General features: G+C 37.6%; 1 pseudogene; it reads right to left on the reverse strand.

Annotated features, from left to right (window-relative positions):
• The window catches only part of LOC144251454 (ornithine decarboxylase-like), a 40761-nt pseudogene that overhangs the window by 4449 nt on the left and 8332 nt on the right, over positions 1–27980 (reverse strand).

Raw genomic sequence — 27980 nt, forward strand, 5'->3', positions numbered from 1 at the left:
TCTGCCACCAAGCCACAACCCCAGCCCCAACCCAGGAGAAATTAATGAGTGGTCAGATTGAAGAAACTTGAGGAGACATGATGACAAAATGCAATGTGGTGTCTTAAGTGGCATCCTGGAACAACAATAAGAAACAAAGCATTAGTGGGAAAATTTAGTAAATGTGAAAGTTTAGCTAATGACGATGCACAGATGTTAATTCTTTGTACTGAAAACAGTACTGTGTGACATAGGAGAGTATGGGTAAAGAATATGTGAGAACTCTCTGTACCATATTTGCAACTTTTCTGCAAACCTAAATTTATTTCAAAATAATTTATTGTTTAAAAAGTCAATACTTTAGATATCATACAAGAAACCTCAGGGGAATTTGCCTTAAAAATGTAGAGGGCATTTTCAAGATTGATAAATTTGACTAAATAATATTTCAACCAAAATTTAGCTAAATAGACAATAGCCCACGCAGGATCCAGGATTTCAGTAGGCCTCCCCTGTGGATCAGACACTGCCAGAGCCTAGCCTTTGGTGCAGGACCACCCCTTCCTACCAGCAGACTACCGTGGGAGGTCAAGTCCAGTGACCCACACCCACCCACTCCAACTTACGCAGGTCCCAGACCTAGGATGCAGTAGCATTCATCCAGGGACACCAGCATGATCTGGAAGCCCAACATCAAGGTGCAGTACTGACAATCTGCGCAGGTACTACAAGAATATAGGGAAAAAACTGTAATATCTCAGATCCACACTGCAAGAATGGGAAGACACATAGACAACATGAAAAAAACCAAGGGAGGAAAGTGCCCCAAACAAACCAGGATACTATAATAACAGAACCTATGAACAGTAAAGTTGATGAAATATCAGAGAAGGAGTTCAGAAGGTTCATAATTAAAATGTTCTGTGAATTAAAGAATGAACTGAATGAGCAAATACAAGCAAAAATGGATCACTCCAACAATGAGAGAAGAGAGCAAATACAGGTAGCAAAAGATTACTTCAAGATAGAGATAGAGACCCTGGAAAAAATAGTCAGAAATTTTTGAAATGAAGTTTATAATGAATCAAATAAAAAACTCAATAGAAAGCATAACCAACAGACTAGATAACTTGGAAGAAAGAACATAAGATAATGAAGACAAAATATACAATCTGGAAAATAAAGTTGATCACACAGTGCAGAAAGTGAGGAAACCAAGAACAGAACATCCAAGAATTATGGGACAGCATCAAAAGACCAAATCTAAGACTTATTGGGATACAAGAAGGCATAGAGTTTCAAACCAAAGAATGCACAATCTCCTCAATGAGATAATACCAGAAAATTTCCCAAGCATGAAGAATGAATGGGAAAACCAAATACAAGAGGTTTACAGGACACCAAATGTACAATATTACAACAGATCTACACCAATGCATATTATAATGAAAATGCCTAGCATACAGAATAAGGATAGAATCTTAAAAGCTGCAAGAGAGAGGAATCAGATCACATTTAGGGAGAAACCAGTTCATATCTCAGCAGATTTCTCAACCCAAACCCTCAAAGCCAGGAGATCGTGGAACAACATATACCAATCTCTGAAAGAAAATGTATGCCAACCAAGAATCTTATATCCAGCAAAACTAAACTTTAGATTTGATGATAAAATAAAAACCTTCCATGATAAACAAAAATTAAAAGAATTTACAACTAGAAAGCCTTCACTATAGAACATCCTCAGCAAAAGATTCCAAGAAGAGGAAGTGAAAAACAATGATGAAAATCAGCAGAGGGAGGGATTACACTATAGGAAAATATAATCAGAGGAGAAACCAAGTCACATTAAATACTAAAAATAAACAAAAATGGCTGGGAACACAAATCATGTCTCAAATATAACCCTGAACGTCAATGGCCAATCAAAAGACATAGACTAGCAGATTGGGTTAAAAAAAAAAAAAGACTCAACAATATGCTACCTCCAAGAGACACATCTCATAGAAAAAGACATTCACAGACTGAAGGTTAAGGGTTGGGAAAAATCATACCACTCACATGGACTGCGGAAGCAAGCAGGAGTTTACATCTTCTCATATCAAATAGACTGCAAACTAAAGTCAATCAAAAAGGATAAAGAAGGACACTACATACTACTCAAGGGAACCATACACCAACAAGAATTAACAATTATAAATATATATGCCCCAAACAATGGAGCAGCTATGTTCATCAAACTCTTCTCAAGTTCAAGAGTCAAATAGACCACAACACAATAATTTTGGGTGACTTTAACACACCTCTTTCATCACTAGATAGGTCTTCCAAACTCATACCCTATTTGAATCAAATGTATGATATGTCAAGATCATTGTATTGTCTTGAGCAACTAATAAAAAAAAAGCTGAACAAAGAAACTATAGAACTCAATAATACAATTGATAACTTAGATTTAACTATGGAAATCAATAAATGTAATTCATAACATCAATAGACTTAAAGATAAGAATCATATGATCATCTCAATAGATGCAGAAAAAGCATTTGACAAAATACAGTACCCCTTCAGGTTCAAAACACTAGAAAAACTAGGGATAACAGGAACATATCTCAACATCATAAAGGCTATTATGCTAAGCCCAGGCCAATATCATTCTAAATGGAGAAAAATTGAAGGCATCCCCTCTAAAAACTGAAACAAGACAGGGATGCCCTCTTTCACCACTTCTATTTAACATAGTTCTTGAAGCACTGGCCAGAACAATTAGACAGACAAAAGAAATTAAAGGGGGGCTGGGGTTGTGGCTCAGAGGTAGAGCACTTGCCTAGCATGTGTTGAGGTACTGGGTTCAATCCTCAGCACCTATAAAAATAAAATAAAGATATAAAAAATAGTGGAAAATTAAATTTAAAAAAAAGAAATTAAAGGGATACACATAGGAAAAGAAAAATTCAAATTGGCACTATTTGCTGATGATATGATTCTATACCTGGAAGACTGTAAAGTTTCACCAGAAAACTCCTAGAACTAGTAAATGAATTCAGCAAAATAGAAGGATATAAAATCAACACCTTAAGTCAAAGGCATTTCTGTATGTCAGTGACAAATCCTCTGAGAAGGAAATGAGGAAAACTACCCCATTCTCAATAGCCTCAAAAAAAAAATACTTGGGAACCAATTTAACAAAAGAGGAGAAAGATATATATGATGAAAATTACAGAATCCTAAAGAAAGAAATCAAAAAAGACCTTAGAAGATGGAAAGATCTACCTTGCTCTTGAATAGACAGAATTAATATTATCAAAGTGACCATACTATCAAAAGCACTATACAGGTTGAATGTAATTCCAGTCAAAATTCCAATGACATTCCTCATAGAAATAGAAAAAGAAATCATGAAATTCAATTGGAAAAATAAGAGACCAAGAATAGCTAAAGCAATCCTTAGCAGGAAGAGTGAAGCAGGTGGCATCACTAAACCAGACCTCAAACTATACTACAGAGCAATAATAACAAAAACAGCATGGTATTGGCACCAAAACAGACTTCCAGACAGAATAGCAGACACAAAGACTAACCCACAAAATTACAATTATTTTATAATAGACAAAGGTGGCAAGAAATGCATTAGACAAAAGATAGCCTCTTCAACAAATGGTGCTGGTAAAACTGGAAATCTATATGCAAGAAAATGAGTTTAAACCCCTATGTCTCACCATGCACAAAACTCAAAATGAATCAAGGACTTAGAAATACAACCAGAGACCCTGCATCTAATAGAAGAAAAAGTAATCCCTAATCTCCATCATTTGGAGATAATAATACTCCTTGGCACAAAAATTAAAATCAAGAATCAATAAATGGGATGGACTCAAACTAAAAAGCTTCTTCTCAGCAAAAGAAACAATCTGTGAGGTGAATAGAGAACATACATCTTGGAATCAAATCTTTACCCCTCACACATCAGAAGAGCACTTATCACTAGGGTATATAAAGAACTTAAAAAGATAAACACCAAAAAACAAACAAACAAAGAAAAACAAATAACCCAATCAATAAATGGGCCAAGGACCTGAAGAGATACTTCTCAGAAGATGATGTATAATCAGTCAACAAATACATGAAAAAATGTTCATCATTACTGGCAATTAGAGAAATGCAAATCAAAACCACTCTAAGATTTCATTTCACTCTAGTGAGAATTGCAGCTATTATGAAGACAAACAACAATAAGTGTTGATAAAGATGTGGGGGAAAAGGTACACTCATACACTGCTGGTGAGATTGCAAATTGGTGCAGCCAATATAGAAAGCAGTATTGAGATTTCTTGGAAAAATGGGAATGGAACAACCATTTGATCCAGCTGTCCCTGTCCTCGGGACAAAAGACTTAAAAACAGCATACTAGAGGGACACAGCCACAAAAGACTTAAAAACAGCATACTAGAGGGACACAGCCACATCAATGTTTATAGCAGCACAATTCACAATAGCTAAACTGTGGAACCAACCTAAATGTCCTTCAATAGATGAATGGATAAAAAATAAATGTAGCATATGTACACAATGGAATATTACTCGTCAGTAAATGATGGATAGAGTTAGAGAAGATAATGCTAAGTGAAGTTAGCCAATCCCAAAAATCCAAATTCCAAATTTTTTCTTTCATATAAGGAGTCTGATTCATATTGGGATAGGGAGCGGAAGCATGGGAGGAATAGACAAACTCTAGTTAGGGCAGAGGGGTTGGAGCGGAAGGGAAGGGGCATGGGGTAATTAGTGATGGTGGAATGTGATGATCATTACTATCCAAAGTAAATGTATGAAGACATGAAGTGGTATGAATATACTATGTATACAACCAGAGATATGAAAAATTATGCTCTATATTGTAATAAGAATTGTAATGCATTCTGCTATCATACATAAATAAAAATATTTATATTAAAAAAATTTAGGTAAATATATTAGAATTAAAATAAATAGCCAGAAGTCTAAATTATTAGTCATCTAATGCAACACACAGAAAAATTCCTGGAAACACATCCAGGACACACCTGAATAGAGACAGGTGCTTCCTTTCTTGCTTTTTTAATATTTATTTTTTATTTGTAGTTGGACACAATACCTTTATTTTAATGTGGTGCTAAGGATCAAACCCAGAGCCTTGCACATGCTAGGTGAGCGCTCTTACTGCTGAACCACAATCCCAGCATAGAGGTGGGAAGGAGAGGGGGTAGGAAGAGGAGAGGAATAGAGAGAGGAGAGAGGAGAGGGATAGAGAGAGGGGGAGAGAGATGCTTTCTGTGAGCTTGAAACAGTTTCCCTTCAAAGCCTGTTGCTAGCATCCATCTGCTTGTGTGTTGCTCCTTGGTGCTAGGTGTGTGAGATGTACTTAGTCACTCCAGTCATTGTCCACGTCTTGCCTTGCATCCTTCACTCCAAGACACTGGTCAGGAGAAACTGAATCAAAGACAAATTGAAACATGAACCTTCAGAATTTTGAGTGTTATCCATTCCTCAGCCCCTTGTCTGTCCCTCCCCCACCAACATTTATATGTTGAAGGCCTAATCCCCAAAGCCACAATTATGAAGTTAGGGCTTGCAGTTGTGAAGTTAAGGCTTTTGGTAGGTAATTTAGTCACAAAGGTGGAGTTCTCACGAATGAGTTTAGTCCTCGTGAAGGTGGTAATCTGCTCTCTCTCTCTCTCTCTCTCTCTCTCTCTCTCTCTCTCTCTCTCTCTCTCTCTCTCCTGTGTGAGGACACAAAGAGAAGCCTGGGTCTACAATCCGGGGTGAAAGTACTCACCAGAACCCAGCCATGCTGGCCCTCTGATCTTGTACTTCCAGCCTCTAGAAAGGTCAGAAATCTATTGTGAATTGTGCTGCTATAAACATTGATGTGGCTGTGTCCCTGTAGTATGCTGTGTTTAAGTCCTTTGGGTATAGACGGAGGAGAGGGATAGCTGGGTCAAATGGCGTTTTTTCCTTCCCAGATTTCCAAGAAATCTCCATACTGCCTTCCATATTGGCTGCACCAATTTGCAGTCCCACTAGCAGTGTATGAGTGTACCTTTTTCCCCACATCCTTGCCAACACTTACTGTTGTTTTTCTTCATAATAGCTGCCATTCTAACTGGAGTGAGATGATATCTTAGAGTAGTTTTGATTTGCATTTCTACAGGGAGACAGCCACATCAATGTTTATAGCAGCACAATTCACAGTAGCTAAACTGTGGAGCCAACCTAGATGCCCCTCAGTGGATGAACGGATAAAAAAAAATGTGGCATATATATACACAATGGAATTTTACTCAGCAATAAAAGAGAATAAAATCATCTCATTTGCAGGTAAATGGATGGTGTTGGAGAAGATAATGCTAAGTGAAGTTAGCTAATCCAAAACAAAAACAAAAACAAATGCTGAATTTTTTTTTTTTCTGATGTAAGGAGGCTGACTCCTAGTGGGGTAAGGAGGGGGAACATGGGACAAATAGATGAATTTTAGATAGGGAAGAGGGGAGGGAGGCAAAGAGAGGAGGCAGGGGATTAGCAAGGATGGTGGAATGTGATGGACATCAATATCCAAAGTACATGTATGAAGACAGGAATTGGGTGTCAACCTACTTTATATACAAAGAGAGATATGAAAAAATGTGTAATAAGAATTGTAATGCAAAAAAACAAATACATGTATAAAGACATGAATTGGCATGAACATACTTTATACAAAGATATGAAAAATTATGCTCTATACGTGTAATAAGAATTGCAATACATTTCGCTGTCATGTATTTAAAAACTAAAATCAACTTTAAAAAATCCCAATGGGCACACTCAAAAAAAAAAAAAAAGAAAAGAAAAGAAAGAAAGGTGAGAAATCTTTAAATGTCTGTTGTTTCAGTTACCCAGGCTATGGTATTTGTTGCAGCACCCTGAGCTGACCAAAGCAGGGGTCAATAACAGCAAATCAAATAGACCTTGAGGACAAAGTGTTGTAGGAGCCTCAGCCTGAGCCCACATGGTTCTAAAGGCATAGGAATACTCTTAGAGGGAACAGAGGTGTTAGCCAGGTGCTGCTTTCAAGGGTGAAAGTTGCAGGAGAGACAACATATATTCTCTCCAACTGTTGCCCTGTCTGCACATTATCCAGCCTCTCCCTCAAGAAGGGCCTTGTTGCCAAGGCTCTTGCAACTATTCTAGTGTGAATGCCAACATTTTGTCCCCAGCAGGGAAGGAAAACCCAAGGTAGATAACCTGTATGATATAAAAAAAGATTTCAAGCCCCAGGCAAGCCCTTCCATCTAGGTATTACTGGGGCCTCACTTTTTGGTGGTGGCAAACCCACAGAACACTGCAGATGTGTTGTGCCCTGAAGCTCATCTTTTTTTCTCTGCAATCAACTGATGTACCTTGCTTATTTCTGCTATTTTCTCAGTCTCTAAAATATTGGGCCTTCTTCGGGTGATTTTCAATGGTTGCATACATTTAGTTCTTCCTTTATTCACTTCCCTGTAAATCCTTTCTTTTTTTAAAAAAATTATCCTTTTTATAGGTGCATGATAACTGTATGTAATAATAGGATTCATTATGCAATATTCATATATGCATATATCATAATCTGATCAATCTCATCCTCAGTACTTTCCCTTGCCCTCCCCTCTTTCTTCACCTGATCTGCTCCCTCTATTCCCCTGATCTTCTTTCCATTGTCATTAGTAGTTGTAGTGGTGGCAGTAGTAGTAGTACATTATAATAATGTATATAAACTAGATTCATCATGGTATATTCATACATGGACATAGCATATATGGTAGACTTTGTTCCCCAATACTTTCTCATGCCCTCTTCTTCTCCCTATTTCTCTGTCATTTTCCTCTATTCTGTTGGTCTCCCTTTTATTTCCCTGTGATTCCTTTTATTATTCCTTTTTTTTCAAATTCTTCCTTTTTGAATCCATTTCTTTCTTTGCACTCCTATTATGTGTCCCACCTCAACTTTCAATTAGACTTCTGCAGTCATCTTTCAATTCATCTCAGTACATCCTAAGTATTGCTTAAAGCAGACAAACTTTTTCATAATGTATGGTTTAATCGGCTTATTCCCCTGGTCCACAAATTGCAATGCCCCACACCATCTACCACATCCCTTCTAAATGCCTCAGTGTGTGTGTCCAGTTCTCCTATCCATTGTATCTAGCACTCTTCCTAACCTGATTTATGCTGCTTCTCAGTCTGGTTTGGTTTCTCTGGGTTCAGAGATAGTAATTACACCAGCTTTCCCCATGATGAAACAAAGAGCTGTATATTAATTTATTCTGCATTTAGTTCACCTTTCTCCTTCAAGAACTGTGCAGAACTCAGGTCATGATTTCAAGCCTCAGGCAAGCCCTATGGACACAGACCTCCCCATTTCTGGAATGAACCTAGCTGGGTTCTGCACTTCCTCAGTATGTCTGTCGCATACTAACTCTCTGGAAAGTCAGAAGAAATGACCCCTGATTGTGAAAGAGTGGACAGGTCTCTCCCTGCCTGGTACTACAGTCTTGTGGATCTGCCTATAGAAATGCGGCACACACTTAAGGTTATCAAAACAGCTGTGAGTTTTAGTGCATGGGGTACAGTGGCAGAAGAATGTGACAGCCTGGCAATGAGGACATGGGGTGGTGAAGAAAGGTTGGGTATGTGATGGTGGCCAACAGCAAAAGTACTTGCCACTTTCTAGGGGCTGCAACTACTGGCAGAAACAAAAAGTGGTGGCCTAGGGCAGAGACATGCAGCACACCATAGGTGCTGCACTCCCTGGTAGTGTCATGCACTCTGTTCTGCTCCACCTCACTCAGTGCAGAAGCCAGAAGGAGAGGAGGAGTTCAGGTATCTTCATCTCATAGATATTTATCCCACTACATAGGTTGCTCAGCTGGTTCATTTAAAAGGTGTTCCCTTTTAAATATTTAATTAAGATATTTCTTATTATCTCTAGGTAGGAAGCCTATCCCTAGCTGTAAGTTGAGGTATGCTCTCTATAAACAGGCTGCCCACTACTCTTCTCCACTGGCAAATTGAGAGAATAGAGCACTTCTTGCTCAACATGTGTTTTTGCAACTCCTGAACCAGCTTAATTCTTTCTCTCTCTTCTACTGCTTTTTCTGAACTAAGCTTGTCAGCTTTGCCTCTCTTTTCTCCATGTCTTATCCCTCTCCCCAGACCTGCCCTGATGCTGCAGATACTGCCCTTTGTGTAACAAATTCTTTTCTGTTTTTTGTTTCTAGTAACCAAAATTTTCAAATCCCTACAATGCTCTGATAGCTCAGTATTCTGAATCAGTTCATTCTCTCTCTCATCCACCTCTCCATTATGCAATTCTCTCACTGCTTTGATTCCAAACTGTGGAGTTGAAACCTGCAGCCTCCCTCACTTCCACCATCTTGATCCAGTCCTGTAGAGAGTTTTGAAAGGATTCTCTAAGGGCTGCATCTTCAAAGAAATTTGAGACTCATTTGCCTGCATGCACACATTGTTTCCATTAAAACTTATCTGTTAAATATTGATCATTTCCAAGTCTTGATTTGTGAAAGCAACCAGGGAGCTTGGATGCCTGAAACATGAACTACCTGCTGGACATGTGAACCAGAAGCACGTGGAGGGAGTAGGACATCAGTGGTTGGAAGTCAGGCAGCTAGAAAATAACTGAACTATAGAAGGGTTTCATATAACATTGAAATCAGAGATTTTCTTCTATGTGGGCTGGAAAATGTTAAGCCAAGAGAATGTTACTAGAGAATTACCAGAATAAAGGTAAGAAATGAATTTTTAAAAACCATTTAGCTATGAAGAATTTGTGAGAGAGTTAAGTGAGCATAAGGCACAATGTATTTACATTGAATAAATAATATTTTGGTTACAATTTAAATCCTAAAAGCCCTCTTCAAAGGCCCATATATTAAAAACTTGGTCCCCAAGTTGGCATATTTGAAAGGTGGTGGAATGTGGAAGTAATGGGGCCTTTTGAGAGGTCTTTAAATATTTGGAGTGTGCCCTAAAAAGGATTATAGGACCCTGGTCTCCTCCTCTTTCGTGTTCTGCTTTTATTTCCAGGTCATGAGGTGACCTGTTTTGTTCCACCACCTACTCCCATCAGTATGTGCTAACTCATCACAGTCCAAAACAATGACATCTATGGGTCAGGCATCTATGAAACTGTGAGCCAAAAAAAAAACCCTGTTTTACTCTTTTGGTACAGGAAATTGAACCCAGGGATGCTTAATCACTGAGCCACACCCCCCAGCCTTTTTAAAATTTTGAGACAGATCTCGCCTAGTTGCTTAAGTCCTTGTTAAGTTGTCATGTTAAGTTATGTTCCTCCTGCCTAGGCCTCCCAAATTGCTGGATTACAGACATGCACCACTGCACCTATTTAGCCCTTGGCCAGTATAGGCTTCATAAATGAAGGTTCACAGCGTGAGAAACCTCTAGGGAGTTTTGAATTAAAGAGACGGACTCTAATTACCTTTAAACCAGCTCCAGGAAGGCTTCTCCTAGCTCCAGCCTCCAGCCACCTATTATGGTAGCAAGGTTTACTGAAGAGGCTAGCAAGAGAGAGAGAACACGCCAGGGAGTGGACTTTTATTGGGGAACAAAAAATTCTGGGGAAAATCCCATCCAATGAAGATTAAGGGAGGCAGTGTCCCAAGGTCAAGGGCGATGACTGGGTCTTCTGGGTAGTGACCAGACACGCCTTCACACGGACAAGCCCTCGGACCTGAGAAGGATGGGGAAAGCTCTGGACACAAGATGTGCCTAAGCGCCTCTCACCCAGCCAGCGAGGTAACTCAAATCACATGCGAGGATGGCCTCTCACACATCTGACCAAAAGAAACTTTTGATCATGATAAATTGTACTACCTTGAGTATTTGTTTAGTAACATAAAGCTAACACAAGGACTGTGCGTAAAATGTCTTTTACCTGTCCCTGTCATCCTTTATTTTTTTCTCAATGTTTTTCTTGAGTCAATGATTTTCAGGATGACTTCCAGAGCCAAAAGACCCCTGCAGTTTGCCTTTCGGTCATGGAATGGGCATGGATGATACAGACTTTTCACCTGAATCAGTTAGAAAAATTCCATGTTTATTTCCTTTTATATTTTTTTTGGCTTTGCAGAGTTTTTTTCAAGCTAAAAAAACAGTCAGACACAACCACTGGCTCTAGATGGTCCCATTCTATTTCATTCTTCCAGTTACACAAGTGATACTGAGGATCAAAAATTTGTGTTTGTGCTACAGAGAAAGATTTCTGATTCTTCAGTTCTTCTTAGGAAATTATTTTATGAAGGAATGAGATGATGGTTTGAACATGGAGAGAGGGGTTGAAAAATGATCGGTTCTTTCCCATCATGGTGAATCTGTTCCTCAGAGATGACTTACAAAATTGCTTTTCTTCCTGCCCAACTAACCTTTTTTTGATTTTACACTGATAGAGAGCAAATGAATGCATTCTTCCAAGGAGTCAGGTGGGAGTTTCCAGACATGAAGACCACTCTTCAGCAGCTGCTCCCAGGAAACAGCTTATTGCTTTTGTGTCTGTCAGTGATCCATTCCTTGAGTACCAATTACTATCTATTTTTGTTTGTGACACTGCACTAAAGGCATAAGGGATTAATGGATGAGGCACACATCTGTGCAGTTCATTTGTGAGTTTTGCTGCCTGTGGGCAACTTCATATCAGTTTCAGGGATCAATAATGAGATGTACTCAATTATCAGAATGTACTTTTTAAATCAATCAACTTTCAAGTAGTGCACATTTGGGAGGAAAGTCTTCACCATGACATCATGGGTTCCCCTTCACAAGAAAAAGAATACTGGAACTCAATATACAAAATGGATATTTAAAATAAACACACATATCTTGTAGTATAAAAGATATGCCTGCTATTTAAAAAAAAATTTGAGGTAGAGGTGAAAATTTTCAACATAGGTTAGGTGCAAGTTATATAGTTTATCTACCAGAAGATTATTTATGTTATAATTAACATAATCAATAGTGTATAACATAATTAATATAATTCAATATTGCTTGTGACTTCTTTCAACATAGAAGCATGGAAATTTGTACAGAAAATAAACAAACAAGCAGTATTGAAAATTATAACCATAACCATAAAAACTCACATTTATTGAGCTCTAGTTATGTATGTGTGTGTGTGTGTGTGTGCGCGCGCACGCTTTGTTTTTTGTTTTTGTACCTGAGACTGAACCCAGGGGAGCTTAACCACTGCTACATCATCAGCCCTTTTAAAATATTTTATTTAGAGACCGGGTCTTGCTAAGTCTAAAGCTTAGGTCCTTGGTAAGATGCTAAAGGTGGTTTTGAACTCCCAATCCTCCTTGTCTCAGCTTCCTGTGCCACTGGGATTACAGTCATATGTCATCATGCCCAGCCAGAGTGGCTTTTGAATAGCCAAATATACACAGCAAAATAACTATGTGCAAGAGCAACTGGTAAGTAGTGGTATACAGGCATGAGATAGGGATATGAATAGCAAGCAAGAGACATATAAGTCAAAAGATGGCTCTGAGGTTTAACATAGGGAACTAGAGGGTGATCCAGCAGCTGCAGCAAGGTACAAAGCAAAAAGAAGTGATTTGGAAAATTAGGTTTGTGTCACACAGATGTCTGAGCTGATGCCAACTTTGGGGAGATGACATGAAACATTTCTAAGTTTGTCTTTTTAAGGGGAAGCAGTTCATTTTCTAATTGGCCAAATCAAATTCCATTCTTAAGAATTTTAATGGAAACAAATTTTCATTCTCACTTAATACAGCATGGCCTATGGAACATATTGAATAAATTTGCTAACATGTTCAATTTATATTTAATTTGCAGTATCTCATTCACTACAAGTCCCTGAAGACTTCTCAGTTCTTTATTAAATTATATCTGCATAACTGAGTCAATAATTTAAATGTGCTTTTAATTTAAGGTCTTATCTGTAATGATTCTTTTGTCTTACATTATTGCTTTTTATGGCAATAATGGCCTATGGCATTTTGTACCACTAACTTTTTACTTCTCATTACTCTATATCCAAACTTAATTCAAGAAAATCTAGCTAGAATTAACTTCTGGATCAGCACATTTTATTTTGAGGAGGTGAGGAATATGTCAAAAAAGAGTTTCTCTACAAGGGAGAAATAAAGGTAAGATTGACCAAGACATGACTGCAGCCCAGTTCTCAAGGTCACTTCTAAGCCTTGTTCTCTCTGTGAATCTAACTCCTAAGTATTTTTCTGTCATTTACCAAGGAAAATTCAACCTTCACCTTTTGATATGACCTTCAGTCCATGAGTAGTGAGTGATTTTGGTGAAATTCCTAATATTTTTTCTCTGTCCAGCTTTCTACAAACATTTGCTTTCTTCCTTGGGGAAGGGAAACGTGAAAGATCAAGATCCATTTCCCTTTGTCTTCCTTCCTGCAGAGATTTCTGATGGCGCACATTGCCCGATGGGGGAAAGCAGGGAGTAAATAAACTCTCCCTCAATTTCATTTTGTGAATTAATAAAAGTTACTAATTCTCAGGGAAGTTTAACCAAATTATTTCATAATTTCAAAAAAATGAAAACAATACGGATGTTAATCAACAGGTGAATGAATTAAGAAACTGAGATATCCACACAATGAAACTTAGATTTCAACACAATATTCTTTTCATTGATGAAAAGAATAAACTATTGATTCATGCAACATAGATGGAACAAAATCCAGATACTGAATGTGACCTATTCCATGATTCCACTTGTACACATTCTGAACATGGAAATACTACAGTGATTATCAGGACTTGGGACCTGGGGTGGGCGTAATGACAGAAGCAAAGCCCAGTGGAAGTTTATAGTAATGGAACCATTACATACCATGACTTGGTAGTAGATACATTGTCCTGTGCCTTTGTTAAAATCCACATAAAATGCACAGCCAATCTATGTTAACTCTTAAATGTTCCATGTTAATTCTAAATAAAGATTCATGTGATGCAGGAATGACCAAAAAGGCATATAAACAATAACAAATGAACCTAATCCTATCACTGATAAACCACAGAACTACACAGGTGGGGAAGAAAGGAATCAACCTAAGTAACTTAATTTTTTTTTTGACTGGCTAGTATAAGACCCAAGATAAAAGAAAATGAGAATAAATATTGATATTGCTGGTTCTTTTCAATATATGTAGTTGCTTTATACAAAGAGTACAGAACTTTGTCAGAAAGAGGAAAAGTGAGCATTCTATGTAACAATACAGAAACATAAAAATGGTCAGGTAAAATGTGTAAATCTTTTTACAAATAGTAGAGCAAGCATATATTTTTGGAAAACTTCAAATGATTTTATTTATTGCTCTGAATAGAATTGTCTCCCATTTTAAGAAGACATCAAAATGAGGATATACCTTTGAATTCAATGAGGATACACTTTTGAATTTGAACTTCTTCTTTTTTTTTTTTTGACAAGAGAATTTGATTTCTATAAGGAGTCATCCCAGATACTGCTGTCTGTTGAAGAGAGGTCGATCTACAGCTGTGCTACCCACAGGCCACCTGTGGCCATTTAAATTTAGCTTAGTTAAAAGTCAGCAAAATAAATATCTAAGTTGAGTTTTGTCATTCACATTTCAAATGCTCAATAGCCACTTGTAGCTAGAAGCTACCATGTTGAACAACGCTCTCAGGAAATTTCCATGATGGCAGAAATGCATATTGCAGTCATTAGTGAAGATTATTTTCTAGATTTACTTAATGCTATCTGTCCTATACTTATGCTAAAACCTACTGAGGTAAATATAGTATATAAATCATAAATATTGCTTTTATAAAGGAGTTGGTAGGTGAAATTAATATATACCATATAACATGAAAAATACCTTCATGTATATTTTATTCATATAAAATAAACATTTATTGCCTCTAAATTGCACATGATTGGTGTTTACACATTACTTCGTGTTTCACTTAAGAGTTATGTAATGTTTGTAAAGCAGGAGGGGAGTGCTTTAAAATGCAAATAAATAAAGAACTGGGCCAAAACCAGAATATAAAAAAAAAAACCATAAAATGTAAATAACAAACATTGAAGAGGAAAACTTTTACTCACAAATAAAACTACCACATGATGGTCAGCTAATAAACTCATTAATCTCCAGACATTTTATCTCCAAAATTTTCTTTGCAGAGTAAAAATGAGCTTTTGTTTTCATATGACTTATTAGAGACAGGTGAAACAGTTCATATGTATAAAAAATAGTAAAAACTACCAAGCTAACAGTCACATGAAAACCCTTCTGATTCTATATATATAGTTGGTTCCATCCATCTTTGGAGTGTGTGAACTCAGTCAGTATCAAATGCACTTAATGACAATCACTGGCAGGTCTTGTGCCCATCAGAGATTCGTGATAAAGAAACCTGAGGAACCAAATTTTCTTTCACCATTTCCAGTCTTATTTTCCTTGGCAAATTCTGGACTACAATTATGTAGGTCACTAGGACACAAATCATGCATTGTGTCTTCAAACAGTTAGGGTAACTGTTAAAACAGAAAAGCCTGAATCTGTGTGGCTTCACATAATAGTTGATTATTTCTAATAATTCACATCAACCATTGAGATTTAGCAATTAGACGATAACCAAAACTTGGGTTCCCTGGGAACATAACACCCTTTGGGAGCTCTCTACTCTTTTGAATTTTGCATTATTATTTCTGCCATTTTTTTTGAAATTTGTTCCATAATAATTTAACAAGTCTATGTCTTTATAGCAGTAGCCCACCTACATGGAAGATATTTTTAAAGTTTTTGAAATTATTGTTTATTTTTCCAAGTGAACAATATATGAGTCTTCCTCAAATCAAATACAAGTTTTTATGTATATTTTGTATATTTGTCAAAATAAACCAGCTTTTTATCACAGCTTATTAAAAATGTGTTATTTAGAATGTAATTTTTCTGGATTCTGTGCACATAGTCAATAATTACAGAATGATGAGACTATTGAGAACGTTCTGCTCATTTTCTCTATGCTTCTGCAAAAAGGAAGCAACTGTTTAGTGCTGATGTGCACAGTACAATAAAGCTTGTATGTAAATGGGCCCAAAAGACCACCTGATTGCTGAACCTATGCTTGCTATACTAATGGGTAGGAGGAAATGTATGAAAATATTTATCTCCTTAAAGTGTCTTTTATCAGTGGTAAAACTAAGATTAAATATTGTCAATGGTGCTTAAAAACCTCTTTGAAAATAAAAATAAATAGTATTTAAAGTGAATTTGAATTTTTCTGAAAGCAGGAATTGGAAAGTTACAATTGTTTGCCTCAAAACTTTGTACTTATTCATTTCTTTCAGGTGCTTTAGATTTCTTGATGAATGCAAAAGTTAACCTTTTCCAACAAAGTCCACTGTTGAGAGGAATCATGTATTGCATAAAAATTTTCCCTACTATAGAAAAGTATTCTATAAGGTAAAAATGTAAATTACTCTATACATGTTTTCCCAGATATCTTTAAAACTGTGTACTGCAAACAACTCAATGAAAAGACCAAACACCACATGTAACTATCTAACAGTTGGTCCAGCTGTCAAAAACCATGAGCGTCAACCTGCTATAGTCAGAAAGTGCTGACCACAGAATGTTCTAGACACCATGGTTCAAGGTATGGAATGAGAAACACATTGAATTACATGAAGCAAATATAAACCTAGATCAGCATTCATTATACGTATGTTATAGACAAAATCAGGAACACTGCACAGAGATTAATGACTCCTAATTTCTGCTTAATTCTCCCAACCAGGGGTGCTGTGAGTTCACCCTGGTTCTCAGGTTCAGTTTCTATTGTTCCTTTCACCTGGGCATGGAAGACATTGCTGGTGTGCATGGCTTCCCTGTGCTAAGGACTTCTTATAAGAAGAACCTAGGATTCTGCCCTAGGCTTTCTTTGGCCAAAGAACATGTTTAGACATTACCCAGGGCAGACACTTGCAGATGGACTCCTCATCCATCCCTCAGTGACAAAGCTGGTGGTGCATATCCCCAGCTTCCTTGTCCTTCAGGTGGGACATTAAGGCATGACTGTTCTTTCAGCAAGTCCTGTGGAATGGCCCAGTTTCCTGCTAATTGTACCTGCTGAGAACTTCCTTCCATACCCAGGCTCCCTGAGAAATCCTGCTGATGTTCTCTGGGATCACTGCCAGAATACCTCATTTGCCCTCACATGCTGCCATGTACTTGTGAGAACACTGCCCAGTAAGGGCCACTCTTTCCCTGGAAGAGCTAGCTAACGTAGCTGCCTCATGGGTCAGAGCACTTAGTCTCTGGCCAGTTCCAGTTGAGTCTTTCAAAGGGAGAATCCTTTTGTGTTCTTGACATATCTAAAGAAAACAGGCTGAATAAACTGTGGTTGGTGATGGACTTTATCAACACCCAGCACATGTGACCAGCATTATTGAGCCAGAATAACTGAGAGTCAAATAGTGTTGGAGTGTGTGGAGAGGATAAAGGTGTAAAAATTACTTTCTACTGATTGCAGGTTGGTGAGTCACAGCCCACCTCACTCCCCCACAACTCATTCTGTTTGCTGTGGTGAAACAACAACCAGTTCATTAGTGTCCCACTGCTGGCTAGACTTGTCCTAACCAGGGTACTGCTGGGGCTTCTCAGAGGGCAGACTCCCACCTGCTCAGGTTTTAAATAATGAAAACAAACATTTTTTTTCCTGTTAGCTGGAGATTTGATGGATTTTCTTCTAGTAACTACAAAGACTCATAATTTTTTCACATTTCAAGGCATACAAATGTGTCTCTACAGAGATGGCAAGCTATTGGTATTATTGACCGATCTCTGTTATTTGTGCTGTTTGCTTTCAACTAAACTGTAGTTTAATAATCAGAGGCTATGATACACAAAGCAGGTTAACTCTATTTGGTCCCACATCATTTTTCTCATACTGTAATAGAGATACTTGGAGTTGTGAGTCTCATATTTTCCTCTTAACATCCTATTTTCTCCCATTTGGATGAGCTGATTTCTAATTTTTTAGTTACTTTAGAGAATGTCTGTTATCTTCCAAAGTTACATGCAAATGTCTAGTAATCATTTTTCTCCATCCCAACCAAACCAATCAGTGGTCATTAAGGTTTAATGAAAGACTTGATCAATTTCTTGTATGAGTGAATGGATGAATTAATAATGGAAGAATTATTTTTCCCTAAAGTGAGCTCTGACATATCAAGTTGTATTAAATCAATTTCTTTGTACTCCAGGGTGTGTATTTCTTGTAGTCTACTCTTCATTTAATCTGTATAGGTGATTAAAACTTGTTAAATAAATATAAATTTTTCTACGCCATTTTAAACCATGCAGTGAACTCTTTATTGCAAAATAGTACTACAAACATAACAAAAAATAGGATATTATTTCACATTATAGAATTCCTCTTGGTTGCTAGGCAAAGAAAAGTAATTCTGTTTTTTTTTTTTAACCACACCTCATGAGGGATCTGTAAGTAATTTATTTATAAACACAGAAAAATATCTGGTTGGAAAGCTGTAAGGGGGTATAATGTCACAGACACTTTTGAATTGAAGCCTGTGTCCATGAAAGAAATGAAGTGGAGAAACTACCAGAACTCTTTTAAAGGTACAGGGCACTTTTTGAGGAAAAAGAAGTATTTTTTTGTTTGGCTTTTTTTTTTTTTTTTGCTTTTAAAAAACAAGTAGTTACAGATCACTAGAGAAATATGGATCGCTACATTTTGTGACAAAAAGACAGGTTCAGTGTTAGAAATTAATCTGGGAGGTCCCTTCTGCCCCTGAGCATATCCTAGCACAGCATGGGGGCACCCTGCCAACAACTGGAAAAGTGTTCCAGATCAACACCACAAACAATGTAATTTTAAAGGTGTTAGAAAGCTACAGAAACCAGATAGGCCAGGAAAAGTACAATTTTCAACTAGTATGGTCATCCCAGGGCAAGCTAAGGGTAACTGTTCTTTCCCAGGGTTTTTGCCAGTTCTAGGCACTGGCTGAGGAGCAGATCATGGTCCAGCCAAGGTAGGGAAGAGAAAGTGGACAAAACTTTCAACCAGGAATAGAGTCATAGCTGATGGTCCCAAATAAAGTCTTCTTCTTCTTCTTTTTTTTTTTTTTTTTTTTTTTTTGCTACTAGGGATTAAGCACTTAACCACTGAACTACATCCCAGCCTTTTAAAAGTCTATTTGTTTGTTTGTTTGTTTGTTTGTTTGTTTTTGAGACAGAGTCTTACTAAGTTGCTTAGGGCCTTGTTAATTGGCTGAGAATGGCTTTGAACTTGACATCCTGATGCCTCAGTCTCCTGAACTGCTGGGATTATAGGCCTGAGCTACCATACCCAACTGCCTTACCATTTTGACAGGTGTCACGAATATATTTTTTAAATATGGGTTTTCCTCAGAAGAATTTGGCAAGATCTGCACAAAAGGAAAAAGATCTGAGGCAAAACCTTCTCAAAGGCAGAGCAAGACCTCAGGATTTTAGGCAGTGATGACCTGCTGTTGCAGGTGCCTGAGATGAGAGCCCTGAAGGGAGGTGTGATACAACACAAAGGATCTGTCCTTGCTTGACCTGAGAATACCTGCTGCATTTGGCAGAAGGCCCCTGGGTTGGCAGAAGGGATGTCTGTCTGGAAGTGAAGTGACAATTGTGGAAACTTGAAGGGCTTCAGACACATAACGGGTCTTCCACTGGTGACAATTGTGAGATTTTTTGAAGCTGTTGAATGGTGGTCTCAAGATTTAATTAAAAAAAGATGCAGATCTTCAGTCATCATTTAGAGACATCCTCCAAATGCTAGTGAACCTCAGGAACACAGGTAAACCAGAGGTGGACAGAACATCATTTTGATAAAAATCATTTACCTATCTGCAACAATTTGCATCTTCTATATCAAAGGTGAGATTTCTTCCTGTCTTTGCAATACCTTTTGTGGATTTCCCATGATGTGCACTGCAGGCTAATTTAATGCTCATTCAACAATAAATTGGGCTTATTGGTCTTCAACTTTTGTGGAGAGGTTTTCTGGCTTGTCAGACGATTTTATTTTTAAGTATTTTCCTAATGCTGGAAGTAGGGAAATCAGCCCCTGCCATTTATGCCTCAATAAAAGAAAGAAAACCTCAATAGTAAAATTTATCTTTGACATTCTTTGAGAAAATACCTGGCACATTGTCAAAATACAGGGTGGTGAAGAGGTGAGACAACATAACTGATAACTAAGAGAAAAAGCAGCATTAGAAACAGTCACAGAGGAACCAGCTATGGACTGTGATAGAGAAGAACTTTAACACAACTGATCTATAGGTTCAAGAATCAGAGAAGAAATAGAAGATTTTTATGAGTACTAGAATTTACACAAATCAAATAGATACTCTAGAAATGAAAAAATCCATTATCTGAAATTATAACAGATGACTTTAATAACAGATTCTACTGAATTATTGAAAATGAAGGCAGATTTATGGAAAATATCTAAAATGGAACATAGAGAAAATAAGGATAGAGGGGTAAAAAACAAAATCATAAGAGACATGCAGGAAATGCCCAACATATCTAAGAGATATGTGTCTGGACTTAGAATAAGAAAGAAGAAAGTCATAAAGGCAGAAACAATACTTAAAGAATTTAAGAAATACTAGCCAAGAGTGTTCAAGAACAGATTAGCAGGTCCATGCAGAGACTTCTAGGAAGACTTAAGTGGGATTCAAAATTCTTTATACCTTAAAACTTAATATTTCTTAGAAATTCTTTTGTCAAAAAAATACTTAATGCATTAATATTCTTAGAAGTAGACTTTGTCAAAAATCAGTGACAAAATTCATAAAAGCAGAATGAAAATAATTATTCAATACATTGATGTATCTCTTTGTGATCACTTGATCAAATCATTTAAAATATAATTTCAAATAGAACTGCCACTCATTAACCTATTAGAAAGTCAGAAATACAGACTTCCAAAAGACATTTCTCCTAATGAGTAAGACATTTGTGAGTTTGTTTCACCCATATGGATATGGACCTAAAAGCAGGATCTAAGATGCAAAAGTGATTCCTTAGAAAGAGAAAGTAAAAATTTAAAGCAAAGATGTTGTTAGATGAAAAAATAAATGTTATGCACAACCTAAGGTGGAGGCAGAGGCTGAATATCCTGAGAGATTGGAGAGTTGGAGCTTTAGAGTATTTTATTTCTGATTTATTTTGCCATACACCACTATAATTTATGCATTTTAAATTTTCACCAGAAGAATACCTCCTTAAATTATGTATGGATAAATATGTACTTTCAAGGAAAAGAGTTCTATGTAGCTAGTTTTAGATTTGGAATTATGAAAATATAAACTCTCTAAAGGCCATTGACTAAATCTTCTATACATTACCCAGCCTCAGTAGCAGAGATGTGTCACTCCTTTCCTTTCCTCAAAATTTGGCATCCACATTTTTATAAACCTGAGTTATATTCATTTTTTCAGGAAAATGAGGGGTCTGCTGTAAATAAACTACGATCACTGTATGAGACACATGTCCTCACCATGACATCCTAAAAGTCAAATTGGCAAGGTCAAAATTAGTTGGTTGACAGAAGCAGTGACAAAACTCAAAATAAGGTGCCACCTCCCCCTTGCACTTGAGAGGCTTCATCCTTCCCTGAATTCTAAGTAACTGGAAATAATATACCAACTTAAGAGCCCCTGACATGACTCTGAAATGCAGAGCGCTCTCCCCCCACCTAACTCACCACAAAACCCAGCACATTTTCCAATTTATTCTCTTTTTTATTTATCAGAAAACATTATTTTATTTCTCATCATTGACAGCATGATATTTGCTAATTTGAATACACAACCCATATAAAATTATTTCTCCTTTTTAAAATTTGTTTTTTACGTACACATGCCCCTAGGATGTATTTTAACATATTATGCATACATGGAGTGCAAGCCATTCCAATTTTTATCCAATTCTTGTGCAGGTATGGTGGTCCTGTGTTCATATGATCATAGAAAAATCATGTACATTTCATCTACTGTCTTTCCTATTCCCATCCCCCTCCTTTTCATTCCTTTTTGTCCAATTCAGTGAACTTCTATACTTCCCTTCCCCTCCCTTGTTATGGGTTAGCACCCACATCTCAGAGAGAACATTTGGTCTTTGGCTTTATTGAGACTGGTTTATATCACTTAGCATGATAGCTTCAGTCCCATCAATTAACAAGCAAATGCCATATGTTCATTCTCCTTAAGGCTGAGTAATATTCCACTGTGTATATATATATACCATACTTTCTTCATTGATTCATCTGTTGAAGGGTACCTAGGTTGTTCCAACAATATGAACTGTTAATATTACTCTATTACACACTTAAAATGCTAAGATGTTATTTTAAAGGAATTACTATTTTCTTTTTCTTTTTTTTCTTTTTATTTTTTTAATGATTTTTATTTATTTATTTTGCATTACATTTCTTAATACACCATTATGCAATAATTCTAATTTATTCTCTCTTTAGCAAACTTTTCAATTTCTGAATCTCTTTTAAGATATTTTCCATGTCCATGGAAATGTCCTCAAACTCTTGAATCCCCTTCAAAAAATGTTTGTGGAAGTGAGAAGCATTATTTTCCATTATAGAAATGGCAAGAGTCAGGCAGAATACTGAAAATCTGCCTATGTATCTTACTACTTACATGACTTTAGGCAATTACTTAATTTTCTTGAGCCTCATATTCTAAATCTGTAATAAAAGTATAAGACCTCTAAACCTGTGTGTCTATGGTAAGGATTAATTAAGATAGTACTTACAAAGCTTTTCATATGTAATGTCTATGGGGTAAGTAAGCATTTGTATTCTTGCAAGATGGATTTTTAATTCTGATTTGTTATATATGACAGCAGAATGCACTACAATTCCTATTACACACATAGAGCACAATTTTTCATCATTCATTAACTCTTTAAATAAATATATCTTCTTTTGTGTTTGCATTCTAAACGCCTCACTATTCATATGCCAGTTTCTGTATTTTAGCTCACCAATTCTATTGCTGAATTCCTAGGCTCTCATGTCTTACCCTGGAATCAATGAGCTCTTTAGACTATTTAGTTGATTCAGTACCAGGTTTCAGTGGGTCTTGTAAAGATATGTCTGTTTTAATAGGTCTTATGACTTCTGAGTTATGGGAAGGTCAATGATTCAAAACAGGACTGCCATTCAAGGGTACTTATTTTACTCACAGGCTTATGAGCAAAAGAGCATGCCTCACTAGGAGCCACTAAAGAGTCCCTTAGGATGAGGTATCCCTGCAAAGGAAGAGAGGGGAACTATAGCCAACTATGAGAAGGAATAGATGAAGCAGAATAAGCTGATTTAGGACAAGTTTGAATAATACTAGTGGGCTTTGGGGCACAAGGGCTATCACTAGTAGTCTGGTACCTGACCCTGGGGTGAAAAGGGAAATAGTAGCCCAGAGTGTGAGAATCCAGAAACGGAGGAGGTGGGTTATGAAGGGGAATGGAACACCTTCTGGCTAGGACTTCAAAAGTGGGTCAAGACAATGTTTTAGAAACTCTATTATGTGTATCAATGAGAGAGACAGGGGTATCATGACATGATGCAGGTAGCTCCTTCTGTGAAGGTAGTTTGCTGAGACATGAAACTCTGAGGATGTTGTGTGGTTGTAGCCTGGGGTCTTCTGGCTGACCCTTCACTTGGGAGGACATTGGTCCACAGTCATATTACAATGTGCCACATAGTCATGTAATATCATTCATTTCATAGGCTAGAGAAAATAGCAGCAGTGTGAAGAAAGGATACAGGTAGATCTTTACCTCAGAGGATATATGAATTTCTCTCTGGATATTACATGGCTGGAACATTCAAAGGAGCACAAGAGGTTAGAGGCATGATTTATAAAATTCTCAGGCAAAAGTACTTGCTCATGAGCATGGAACTGTGTTGATATGCTGGTGTCATTCCTAAATGTCAGGCAGCAAGCTGTTGTCTGTGTAACTCCCCAGCAACAGGATCAACAAAACTGCATTGATGAGTGGACTCTTAATCACACTGCAAGGAGCCATATGTGGTGACCATTCCAAAGTAGCATGTAATTGCCTGTACGATTTAGCTCTGACATTCTAAAATAGGCCTATGAAAGTGAATGATAGCAGGGGAAATTCAAACATCTGAGACCCTTTATATTAGTCCTCCAGGGCCTACCTATCTGTGAGGTACAATAGTCAATGAAATGGTTTAATTTTCATTTTTTTCTAAATAAGAAGAAAAATGCAACTGTCATAATAATGAATATATAATAATAATAATAATAATAATAATAATAAAAAATCAGGCCTGAGTTATATTTGTATTTTTGCTGATGCAGTGATAAAGTATAATCTGTAATATTATTTAATGAAAAAAATGTCCACATGGCAAAATTACCTATTAAGTTAGAGAGAATAATGTATTCCCCAAAGCTGTTTGTGTGCTAGTTCAGGAATCTGTGACTCTAGTAAAAGGGACTTTGTACAGCAAGTTAAGAATCTTAAGGTAGGATAAAAATAGTGAATTATCCGGGGTGGTTCAATGTGATCACAAGAGTCCTTATAAGACAGAAACATGTCAGAAAGAAGAGAGGTGTAGTGACTTGCTTTGAAGGTGGAAGATCTGGTCATAAGCCAAGGATAGCAGGTGGACTCTGAAAAAGGTGAGAAACAGGTCCTTCCATGGAGCCTCCAGAAGGAAGGCAGCCTTGTGGACATCTTGATTGAACGTCAGAAAACTGGCTTCAGGATTCTGAACACTAAAACTGTAATATAAAAAATTTGTTTTAAGTCACTAAGTTCATGGCAATATGGTGCAGCATTTTAGGAAATTTACACACCTGTGAAGTTATAAAGCAGTCCTCTCATCATCTTGGATAAATCCCTTAAACAACCTGACTTGTATTTTCTCCTCAGCCTAACAAGGAGATTGAGTATGCAGGTATCACTCACAAAGTTAGATTATTTCAGTGGTTATACATGTAGAATAAACTAATGCTCCAGTCGAAGTTAGAAGAAGGAAATCATGCATCTGTGACAACCTGGTCATAGCCTGATCAAAATGTGTTCAGAAAATGATGTGAAAAAGAATCATAGAGTCCCCTTCAAAGCCCTTACAGACTTGAAAATGACAATGTCAGATTATTGAAACCAGAAACAAACTTGGAAAAAGTTCATATTTTATTGCATAATTATGTTTACCAATGCAAGTCTTTAGAGTATAATTGCTATTTGTATATAGAAAATGAATTATGAGACCAGGCAGAATACTTGGCATCATACATAGACTCTGGAAGAAATTGTTTTGAAAGAGAGTGCTCTTGTTTTGGATCAAAGGTCTTGAATTATTTTGAAACCAGATCCTTTAATTTTTTTTGGCATAGGAGCATTTGAAGCCCGTCTGGTTTCACTTGATAAAATGAGAAGTGTTTGCCTACTAAAACATATATTTAAATATATGTTTATATTTAAATATGTACTTAAGGGACTGGGGTTGTCGCTCAGTTGTAGAGCTCTTGCCTAGCATGTGTAAGGTACTGGGTTTGATTCTCAGCATTGCAATATAAATAAATAAAATAAAGATCCATTGACAACTAACTAACTAACTATATCTATATCTATATATATTCATTCATTGTACCCCTTTAGGGAAGAAAGATAGTTTCAGTTTCCACTGTAATCTCACTTTTTCTCAGAATCAAGATTGCACTGGGGTTTTGTCTTGACAAAACCAAAGGACAAAGCACTCAGTGCATCAGGCTCCATAATTGCCACATGAACATCTGTGATGCAGTCAGACGGCAAGCTGAGCACAATACATATTCATTCACAAGTAACTCAAACATCATCCTTTCATCAGAGAAAAAAACAGTGAAATGTATAATTGCTCTCTTTTACTCGTACTTAAGTCATACATGGAGGTAAAAAAAATAAAAGACACAAGCTGAAAATATTTAATTTGCTTAAAAGAAAACAATCCTCAATGTCAAAACAGTTCTCAAAACTTGAAATTCAGGGCTGTGAAAACTTTAAAAATAGCATCTTAAGTATCTCCCTCTTTTTTGTAATAATCCAAGAACTAGAGAAGAATGGATACAGCTGGTTTAAGTATTTGTCAAACATTTTTCTGCTAAATATATTGTGCTGTAAATAAATTTAATCCATGGACTCCTAATTAATTTGTACTTGAATTATAATCATAGACATAATACATATTTGATAGTCAAGATGACTTTCAGGAGGTTAATAAAATTCTACTTTATATTATTGCACTAACAGTCAAAAGTAAATAGGCATAACAGTGATAGAAGGTATTTTGTTAAGAGCAATGACATGCTTAAGTCAAATGTCTTCATAAATTTTATAATTTTGCTTACAAATTTTCACTGATTTGGAAGATTCTTTACTTAGATTTTCAGCCCTAGGACATTTATAACAGAATCAGAAAAAATAGGAAGTTAATTTTAGTATTTAGGAAAACTTGGTGGTGGGGGTGGTAGAAGGGGCTTAGGCCAGGAGATCTAGTGAGAGAGGAGGAAAGGGAGAAGGACAAAGAGAAGAAGGAGGAGGAAGAGAAGGCTTCACCACATTGCCTTCTTAAAGGAAAGAACTTACAAGGAGGTGAGGATGAGGAAGAAGGCAAACAGACTGCATGCCCGACAGACTGGGAAGGCATGCTTCCACAGGTTCAGAAGAACTTAAGCTAGTCTGAAAGACAAGGTCTTGTAAGGCTGCCCTAGAGGAACAAGGAAGTCTCTGCCAGCTGGCTCAGGCAGAGCGTGGCAGTTGAGAATGGCCAACTTTCCGGATGAACATCACTGGGTAGGGTGACTCCATGGACCAAAGCCTGTGGTTGAGTTCATGCTGCTAGGAGTAGGGCCTGACTTTGTTGCAGGACTTCTGAGGGCAGGGTTGGCCAGGATGCACTGGTGCAAACAGGAACAGATGAAGCGCCACCTCTGCGAAGATCAGGACCTGGTCGGGTGGCACGGCTCCTAGGATTAGTGCCTAGTGCAGATACTGGACGTTGAGGAGCAGGGGATGCACTGCTGAGAACAGGACTTGGACCGCGGCAAGGCTGCGGAGGGCCGAGTTCAGAGGCACCATTCTGAAGAACAGGGCCTGACCCGTTGGCACTGCTGTGGAGATCAGGGCCGGTTCTGATCTCAGAGAAGATGTCGGCAGAGGCATCTACCACTGCGCAGTAGAAGCCCCAGGACCAGGTAGCGCCCTGTGGGCTTTGCAGCCTGGTCACGGCCGGGCAGCTTCCTACAATGGTTGTTGTCAAGGGTCTTGGTCTGGGCCTGAGGTTGCTCCTGGACGCTGGTCTTGGGTTCCTCACGTCTAAGGCTGCCCCGGTGGTCGACCAGCTTTGCTGGCACACTGTCCAGGATCTTCACATGCAATGGAAAGGAAAGCAAAGGTAGCAGAACCTGCTGGGCTGCTCTGCCCCCAACAGAGCCTCATTGCTTGGGGCAGTTGGGACCAAAGCAACAGGGTCTTGATAGATCATCCCACGGACATGGCCAGAGGCGAAGAGGGCCTCATTCTTTTGCCCTATGGGCACCTCCACCCTGATGGCGCTTTGGCTTCTTTTCTCCAGGTGACAAAAACCGAGACAAAAACGGAGGGTTTGGGGCTGGGGATGTGGCTCAAGCGGTAGCGTGCTCGCCTGGCATGCGTGCGGCCTGGTTCGATCCTCAGCACCACATACAAACAAAGATGTTGTGTCTGCCGAAAACTAAAAGAAAATAATAAATATTAAAATTCTCAAAAAAATAATAAAATAAAATAAAAACACGGAGGGCTTGGAAACAAAACTCTGTGGCAGCTAGCGCCACCACCTGGGCCCAGTCAGCTATTAAAGTGATCTTAAATT

This window comes from Urocitellus parryii (assembly GCF_045843805.1).
Source record: "Urocitellus parryii isolate mUroPar1 chromosome 13 unlocalized genomic scaffold, mUroPar1.hap1 SUPER_13_unloc_8, whole genome shotgun sequence".
NCBI classification, from domain to species: domain Eukaryota; kingdom Metazoa; phylum Chordata; class Mammalia; order Rodentia; family Sciuridae; genus Urocitellus; species Urocitellus parryii.